The sequence below is a fragment of the Phoca vitulina genome, unplaced genomic scaffold (assembly GCF_004348235.1).
Source record: "Phoca vitulina isolate PV1807 unplaced genomic scaffold, GSC_HSeal_1.0 scaffold3, whole genome shotgun sequence".
Lineage (NCBI taxonomy): Eukaryota > Metazoa > Chordata > Mammalia > Carnivora > Phocidae > Phoca > Phoca vitulina.
In genome coordinates this window covers 22,090,390-22,100,321 of record NW_022589706.1, presented here as the reverse complement: position 1 = coordinate 22,100,321, position 9,932 = coordinate 22,090,390, and the positions used below count along the sequence as shown (strand labels likewise).

General features: G+C 36.4%; 1 pseudogene; it reads right to left on the bottom strand.

Moving 5' to 3' along the window:
- Positions 1-3,951: 3,951 nt before the first annotated feature.
- Positions 3,952-5,315, bottom strand: LOC116627750 (annotated as a pseudogene).
- Positions 5,316-9,932: the final 4,617 nt, after the last annotated feature.

Below are 9,932 nucleotides of genomic sequence, written 5' to 3'. Positions count from 1 at the left end.
ATTCAACAATTATTCTGCATATCCCAATTATTTCATGCTTTAAAGAGAGGCATTACATCAGTGTAACTATGCTCAACATTTCTAAATTTCACCTGTACTGACATTTAAAGATCCACCCACCCTCCAAATAAGGATTTTTTTGCTGTTAGTGTGTGTGTATGTGTGTTTAACTTTGGTTTTGTTTTATTTGGTTGTTTCATTTTTTTAATGCTGTTGAGGAAGGCTGATTCCTGATGGATGGGGAGGGGTGAGGAGCAAAAGAATTTGTATTCAGGAACGAATGAGAAAAAAACAACATAAATAGTTTTTGAAGACATGCCTCGGAAAAAGTGATACAAACTGATTTTGCTGTGTCTGTAAGCAGAAAGGAGGAAGACCGCACCACATATGAGCCCTCAGGGGTCTTCTGTAACTGGTTAATGCGAAAAAGAACCATTGCATTGCAAACTACCTGACTGGAAGCTGAAGACAAAGTTGCTTCATGGATCTGCTATGTGAAAAGGATCTGTGCAACGAGAATGTCTGTAGTAAGTGGCCGTGATGATGGCGGGTGCACATTTAAGTTTCCCTACATGCCCAAGTCTATGCTAAGTGTTTTTCGGGCACCATCTCATATTATCTTCTAATGGCATCTCCAAGGTTTAGGTACTATTATGATCAGCCCATTTTCAGACATGAGGAAACGGAGACATTGAGCAAAAGTCAATGGGTCTCAGTCTTGGAGACACATTAGAAACACCTGAAGATGATTTAGAAATACCTTTAGGGCTTGAATTTAGACTCTCTGGGAGGCTGGGGCAGGCACTGGTATTTTTTAAAGCCCCTTTTGTGGTTCTAATATGAAACCAATGTTGATAAGCATGAAATTATGTAATTTCCCCAAGTTAAAACAATGAGGGTGAAGTCAGGATTGGCGCCCAGCAAGGTAGACTCTTCATGATACATTCAGCTGTCTGTATTTGGGGAAGCAACAGCAGGCTGGAATTAACAGTGCAGTTCAACCCTGTTCCAAAAATATGACAGCATCTTATGGCAGGTCCTCAGCATCCTGTTCTTGGACACTCCTTCTTTTAAAACCCTCCTGTGGCTTCTCATTGCTCTTGCTGTAACAAAAAATTTCTTTCACTTCGTCTATAAATATGAAAGCCCCCAGAACCTTGCCTCATCCTTGCCCTTGGAGATATTCTTCAGGCAGTGGTTTTCTGACCCCTCTGTCTCTGGGTTTTTCCAGATTCTATGGCCTCTGCTTGGATTATGTTTTCTTTCCTTCTTCCCAAATTAATACTTGCCCCACCTTCTAATTTTATCTCAAGGGTCACTTCTCAGGGAAAACATGATTTTCATAACTAGGTCCAAGCCTTCACCTTCCCCATTCACCTTATGGATTCTCCAAGCTTCAAGTTCCTTTACCGCGTTTACAGCTTCACTTGGTAACTACATGCACAAGATTTCTGGATGGAGGTCTCTCCCTGCCACCACTCTCCCTGGGCCTAAAGCAGTTAATTAGTGGGCACATCTCTATTTCGCTCTCCTTATGCCATCTTAAATTCCAGCTGTCTTACAGCAAAGTTTATCTTCCTGCTCTATAATGTAGTTTTCCTTAAGTTTTTATTCACTTTAAAAATGTCAGCATTCTCTTCATTGCCAGGGCTTGGGTTGTTAGAACTACTCACTGTTCTCTTTCATCCAAGACTTACACTTAGTTGGTCAACCTTGGTAGTTGAACACTAAAAATATCTTCTTAATTTCTTGTCTTCTTTTCATTCCCACTGCCACCCCCAAGTTCAAGGCCTCATCCCTTCTAATTTACACTACTGCAGCACTGCTCAACATAAGTTGGGCGACACCCATTGGAATCATTTAGATTCATGGGTAGAGCTCATTACAATGATATCTGCACCTTATCCCAGTTCAAAAGAATCTGAGTCACTGAGCTAAAGCTTTAGGATCTGAAATTTTAAGAAGTTCCTACATCATTCCTCTGCCCACAGAAGTTTGAGAATCATTAAACTGAAATAACTCTGTAAGCATTATCCAATCCCAATCCTTTCCTCCTTCAATTGAACATAGGTGTTCCTTCTACATTAATATCCTAAGGAATTATCCCAGTAGCAAAATATTCAAACTAAAACAAATAAATTCTGAAACTACATTGTAGGGTTATAGAATTAAGGATCCATTTAAAGTTTAGAAAGGATGTTTTACTTCCTCTATGTTGTTCCAACTTATTTTTGTACATATCTTCCATTCTTTTCTAGACACAAACTGCAAGACATATTTCTGGAGATTTTTCTCTGTATCCGGTTAACACTTTTACACCATTTTACAAATCAGCTTGCTTTTTTCCCCACTGAAAATATGCTCACTCCAACATATGTCTCAAATTACAAACTTCTCTTCTCACCTCAAATGAAATCTTTTAATTACTCTTTGGTGGTCTCTTGAGGGATGGTGACAGCCAAGACTTTTATTATGTATCTAAAATATAAATGACAGCTTTTCCAAGATTTTCCAATCTAGTTTCATCATACTTTTCAAAATATCATAAAGACTCTCAAAATGACTCTCATCTCTCCTTTTAACTCATGTGTCCTACGGTTCCCAGTTCTAAGGAGATGTGTCTTAATATATTTTGGTACTTGGTACAACTGCTGCTGCAGTTTGTTTGTTGTTTTGTTGTTACTATTATCATTATTGTTGGAAAGTACAAGTATGGGTGAAGGGATTTTGCAGATGAATAATCAAACCTGAGAGCTGTTGTATATTTGAGGATTGGTCTGTGGTACCCATTCAACTTTCTTGTAGTCTACTTACCTGTGCCAATTGGATGGGCTTACTGAAATTTGAGGGGTTGAATGTCAGAGAGAGTACCATTCTACTGCTAGTCTCAATGCAGAGGATATTAGGTTCTCTACTACAGTGTTCAGGTGTTCATTCACTGTCTTCTTGGATGACAGGCAGCTGTTACAACATCAGTCGTTTCCAGATTTTTGATTCACATCTACAGTGATATGTTCTTGAATTCACCAATCCTTCCTAATGCCTACCCATCCCTGGTTACTGCAGATATAGAAGCTCCTATGTTGCTCCAGCTGGTAGGTGGTATTGTTCAGCAGTTGTTCCTTAAGGACAAGCCTAGACTTTGCTTCTCTAGCTATTTCCAGGATTTTTCAATTACCTAATTACTTGTAACAAAAAAAAAAAAAAAAAAGTCTTATGTTTAAAATAGCTGGAGAAATTTCTGCTTCCTTCCTCCAATCTGGGATTTATGACATACTGTAAGAATTCTCAAATCATACCTCCTACTGTATTATGCATATATTGTGCCCTTGGCCCAAATGCAAGTTTCTCCTGCATTATAACTAAATCATTTCATTGGCATCCTTATAAAAGTCTTGATCATTTTTTTCCTTTTAAGTTTTGATCATTCTGAACAATAGTGGGTGCATAGTAAACATTTACTTATTTTAATGAATGCATTCCCATATTCTTACTATAATCGTATTTAAACAATAAATATTTATTTGATACCATCTATGTTCTAGATACTATTCCATGTGTGGAAGTAATGAAGTAGACTTGATTTCTCTTCTTTTTTTAAATTATTATTATTTTACAATCTATTTCAAAAAATGCTGTTTCAGTTGCCTTAACTTTTCTATAAGAACTTTATAACAAGGCAAATTCACCTGTAACATCTGTCCTTTTTACTACTGAGTGGGACAAAATGGCCAATAAAATGTAAAATGCAGCATATGCAATCATGTAATCTAAAAAATTTTCATGAAATTTATTGTGAATTGCACTTGACAGTTCACCACAACGATGGAAAACTGGCCCCTTGTTGGTTCACATAGTCCTTGAAAACCAAACTGAAGTCACCGGTTTTTATCTGGATAAAAAGTTTGCAGCTCTGCTCCAGCAGTAACTTTACCTTCTGGGTGAGTCAATCTAGGACACTGCTTTGTCCTGCTCTTAGTGGGCTCTCATCCTCAGGCAGGTAGTCAGACAGTTCTGTGTTCTATTCTACTTCCACAGGCGTGTCTGGGAATGGGACCAGCATCTCTTCTCCACTTTCACTTTTCACAACTTGCTGAGCCTTCATAACCTGGGTTGATTCTATTACTGATGCAAAGCCTCTGCTTTCAAATCTGAACGGATTCACACCACACAACTTTGAACAGCCATTTGAAAAGTAATGCTAATAGAACCTTTAATTTTTTTCTTCAAATTTTTATTTAAATTCTAGTTAGTTAACATATAGTGTAATACTGGTTTCAGAAGCAGAATTTAGTGATTCATTTAACACCCAGTGCTCAATACAACAAGTGCCCTCCTTAATACCCATCACCCATTGAGCCCATCCCCTGCCCACCTCCCCTCCAGCAACACTGTTTGTTCTCCATTGTTGAGAGTCTCTTATGGTTTGCCTCCCTCTCTTTTTTTTCCTTCCCCTATGTTCATTTGTTTTGCTTCTTAAATTCTGCATGAGTGAAATCATATGGTATTAGTCTTTCTCTAACTGACTTATTTTGCTTAGCTAATACCCTCTAGTTCTATCCACATTGTTTAAAATGGCAAGCATTCATTCTTTTTGATGGTGGAGTAGTATTGCATCATATACACACATACATGTGTATCTTCTTTATCTATTCATCATTCGATGGACATTTGGGCTCCCTCCATAGTTTGGCTATTATGATAATGCTGCTATAAACATTGGGGTGCAGACTGGGCTTGAGAAAAACGTAGAAGAAACCAGAGAGAACCTTACTACAGAGATAAAAGACCTCAAAAACACAGAGATAAACACCTTTATTTTTTACCAAATCCTCTTCACAGAGATTTCTCTGAGACATATCATCAGTACCATCTATGTGCAAAACCACTGTTTTGGGATGTTTGTATGTAGTTCCCAGAAATATCTGAGTTTTCTTTCTATGTGAACTCATTTCATTGAAACTATCACCATCTACCATATTGGAAGACTGAAGAATGCCATAAATTTCAGAAGCTAGCAGTTTTGTTTCTCTTGGAGCTGTAGTCTTCTCTACAACGTTTTGCAAGCTTAACATCATCCCCAGTTCTCTTTTCATCTTTGTTAGCACAGCGTTCTGCCAAGTACTGAAGAATGAGTAAACCCGAGTGGATGGCAGGGTGGTTGAAAGAGTCCAGAAATAAAATATGGCCAGGCAGACATCCCTGATCCTAAAAATGGTTCCTCTATTTAATGGATCTGCTGCTAGATCCCATAGCTAGTTAACTACTGAGAAAGCATCAGGTTCTTCATTCATGGTGGAGGAGGAAGAATTCATCTATGACATACACAAGCAAAATCTTCTTAAATTTGTGCCAGAGATTTAGGAGTCCAGAGCCTGCCACACCATCATGGCCACAGTAAGGAATGAGGTAGAGGGACCCAGGAGACACAGAGTGGGTCCCTCCATTTGAAACTGTGGCCTCAGCAATGGCAAATGACCAAGCTAACTCTAGGAGCCAAAGAGCAAGGACACTGGCAGGGAAAGGCTATATAGAGTCTCCCCCATGACCCTGCAGCATCTGTCAGTTCTTGACTTCTTTCTTACGGGGACTATAGATTAGTGGAAGTTTTCAAGTAGTAAGGTATAGCATAAAAGTATCTTTATTTGTTCCTGTTGACACATTGTTGCCTTGATTTTACTCTGTAACAATACATTTTTGAGCATTTTTGCTTTAGTAGCTAGACTCATTTCTTTCTCTAAGTCATTTTCATGACATTCTTTTTAAAATGGTGATGATGTTGGTAAGTTCCAATATCTTATTGTCTAACAGTTTTATCAATACCAAAATATCATGTAAGATCATATGTAAATATATAAATATATAACTGGTTTTTCTTTCTGTTTTTAGTATCCACATATTCATAACTAAATAAGCATCGATGTGTTTTAATATTAGAATCAAATTCAAGGTGTGGCAATTAATTACTGTTTCATATATTAAATGTTCCATTATACATTATATTCCATTTTATTAAATAGAATAATTATTATATACATTAAAGAATTCCATTGAAAATAGGAGAATTTAATCTAAAGATGTAGTCAAAAATGGTTTGTCTGATCCCCAGCATCCTGCCACTGTATTTCTTCTTTACACATATATATGTAAAGAGAGAGAGAGATTGAGAGAGAGAGAAATTAAGGTTGAAAGAATTTTAATGCCTTCATTATGAATCTTCATTATGACACTAAAACAATCTTCCTTCTGGTTTGCAGACAACTGAATATATCCTGTATGGCTTAATGACTTACTATTTTTAAGGGACTGAGGGAATGAACAGGACACTTCTAATATCATTAAATTTAGGATTATTCTTATAGACGTTGTCTTCATGGTCATGACACCTTGAAACCATGATCTTCAAGCTTTGCTATCATAAAGATACCAAATTTTTATCCCCTGAACCAGATTCTCTTCTTCATCTGTCATTGAGAGAATCAAAACAATCACTGATTTTTCTGACCCATGTTGTCAACCATTAATTTTCATACCTACATTACTGCAGAAGATCTTTTCAAGAAAACTCCAATATGATGAACTTGGTGATTCTAACTTCAAAACTGACTTGAATTTTGTTGTTGGTTGGTTTCATTTATATATATGCATGTACATACATACACACACACATAGATATTTAGATTGATAGATGATAGATAGATAGATGATAAATAGAGATGATAGATAGATGATAGATAGATAGATGATAGATAGAGATATCCCAGATACCTTAATGTAAATATGGCCTTTCAAATTCTTTGTTGACACCACTGAATGTTCACTAAAATAAATACATTTTAACTTTTCTTGCATGATTTCAAATATTTCTGCTGGTTTTCAGAGCAGTGGGAAGAAGCTCCAATTTCTTCAAACATATCTGAGTGTTAGCAAGACCACCAATGATTTCAGAGATTAAGGAAGGATTAGTTCTTTTAAATTGACACCAACTGTTTCTACTGTTACTATTAATGTCACCACCACTACACCTTTAAATTACTACTGTCTTTTTACACACTCTGCCTCAATCCTTTGGGGAATTATCACTTTCAGCAATTTGTCTTGTTTTTGTTTTTTGTTTTTTTTTTCTTCATTCCAGCTCTGATACTTTATGGACTAGTGCAAATTTCTTCAATTTCTACTTCTTCCTCCAAGTCTTTCTTCCTCACCCCTGCCTGGCTCCTTTTTTTAATCCTCTAATTCCTCCTCAAAGACCCAGTGTTTACTCTGATAAATTTAGAAAGACTTATGCCCTTAAGGAATTCATCATCTACCAGGGAAAACCCAGTGATAAACAAGCAAACATAATATATGTTGCCCATTGATGTCACCCAAAGGGGAATTTGTCACCTATCTGAGAAACCTGATTGTTTCCAGGGGCAAGAGTGTGACAACTTGTTTTCTCTGGGCTCTCTGCCTTGATGTAATGCCTGACATTTTCAGCATTCTGGGAAATGGAAGAAGTATACAAATATTGTCCAGATTACAGATAATGGAAAAACCTAAGAGGGCCATATTGAATTGAATGGAAAATTGAATCTGAGTCAAGGGCTGAGTAAACCACAACAGAGAATTACCTAATAATTGTTCAAACTAAAAGTTAATAGTAGTAGAGTGCTAATCATACACCAAGCAAAGGTCTAACTGTTCTAAGCTTTATATCTGTGTTAACGAGATTATTAATGAAAATTATTTACATATGAGGGAATGGAGGCCCTACGAAGAGATAAACTTGCCTAAGGTTATATAGCTAGTAAATGGCAGAGATGTGACCTGAACCCAGGATGTCTGGCTACTGAGACAATGCTCTTAAATTCCACAGTATATAATTTCTTCACACAATCTAGAAAAATTTCTGGGATTTTGTAAAATCTAATTGTGTCCATACTCATATACATAACACACATATGTTCACACACATATAATATATATACACATACATGTAATATGCATATAGCATTTAACAGTTCACAAAGTATTCTTACATGTATAGTCTCAGTCACAGGCACCACTCTTGATGTTAAATAATATCACTATACATAAAAAAAAAAAATCCTAAGACTTCTGAGTGTGAAGAGAGTTGTTCAAATTTACATGGTTTGTAAGATTTGCCTCTAAGTCTTCCAATTGCATGGCTGGATGTTCCCCATCACTATATTAATATTCCTTTGAAAACCTGATAGAAAATCCAAATCAGAAGATATAGCTAGATACACTGAGACTGATCTATTTTATGGATGGCTTGTATGTGTTATGATTGAAGAAACTTGTCAGTTTTTCTCAGTTTCATCTAAGCAGTGGAAATAGCTTATGGTAACTTATCTTAATTGAAACCAATTAGATTTTCAAAGATCTTGTGGTTGAAATTATAACCACACTGTGATCCACAAACTGAAAAACCAAGTTCACTTGTATCTATCAGAGTGTGGAATTAGAAGGCTTATAATACATAAAGACTTGATTGATCCAGTTTCTTCCCAAAGAATTCGTATTGAAGAGAATTTGATTTTTCCTTTTTATAAAATATTTCTATTTAAAAGGTACATTAGTAAGCAGTATTTCTGAACTATTTATGACTCTTCCTTTGTGGTAATAAAAATGGAAATCAAACTGCTAATTTGTAAGTTCATTGAAAAGAAAATGTAGGGTTTCAGCTTCAGGAATGACAGGTTCCAGGAATCCAAATTTGTCTTCAGGAACTTGCATTTTCTCAAATCTTACTTTTCCCTATATTGCTTTCACCCTCAAGAAGGCTGAGAGGCCTCCTCTATTCCAAGTTGGCAAGATGATCTCCAAATCTCTGTCCTATTCACTTTATAATTCCAAATGGAAACAAGGTTTCTCTTTCCCAAAATTGCAGAAAGTATTTTGAAATTGAATCTTGCTGGGCCACCTTCCTACCCTTGAACCATGAAGATGAGATAGGGTTTGGTGGTTTTGGAAAGGAAAATAGGAATGTTTCCAATAGGAAAACATAGTGTATGTATGCTGAGAAGACAAAACATATGTCCAGTATTATGGTTAGCAAAAAGTAACAGATGTCTACTATAATGGTGACTCAATATATAATGAATGATGGAAATGGCTCTAAGTGAATGCATCTGCTTGAAAGAAGAAATTCAACCCAGGTAGAAAGGCTAAATTTCTAAGTGTTATTTGAAAATACAGTTCATTCATGACAGGATTTTTATTCCCTTTATTTTATGTTTTTATATTTTTTAAATATAATTTATTTATTTTAAAGAGGGAGAGCAGAGCGGGAGGGAGAGAATTTCAAGCAGACTCCTTGCTGAGCACAGAGCCTAAAGCAGGGCTTGATCTCAAGACTCTGAGATTATGACCTGAACCAAAATCAAGAATCTGACACTTAACTGACTGAGCCATCTGGGCGCCCCTCATGACAGCATTTCTTAATTAGCATTATGTACATACTCACTTTTTAAATTCAGAGTATACATGTAGATAGTAATGTGATAGCAATATATCTGAGTTGATAGCAATGTGTTGAAGCAAATGTGCCTTTTAGAAGAATTCATGAATACAGTAGTCCCCCCTTATTTGTGGTTTTGCTTTTCGCAGTTGGAGTTATCCGCTGTCCACCACGCCCTGCCCTGTCCAAAAGCAGGTGATCCACCTACTGAGATATGGTCAGGTCAATAGTGGTCTAATGCTACATCACAAGGGCTATGTCATTCACCTCACTTCATCTCATCATGTCGGCATTTTTCCTCTCACATCATCACAAGAAGAAGGGTGAGCACAGTACAAGATATTCTGAGTGAGAAACCAGATTCACAAAACTTTTATTACAGTATATTGTCATAATGGTTCTATTTTATTATTTGTTATTCTCATTACTCTTTTACTGTGCTGATTTTTAAATTACAATTTATCAT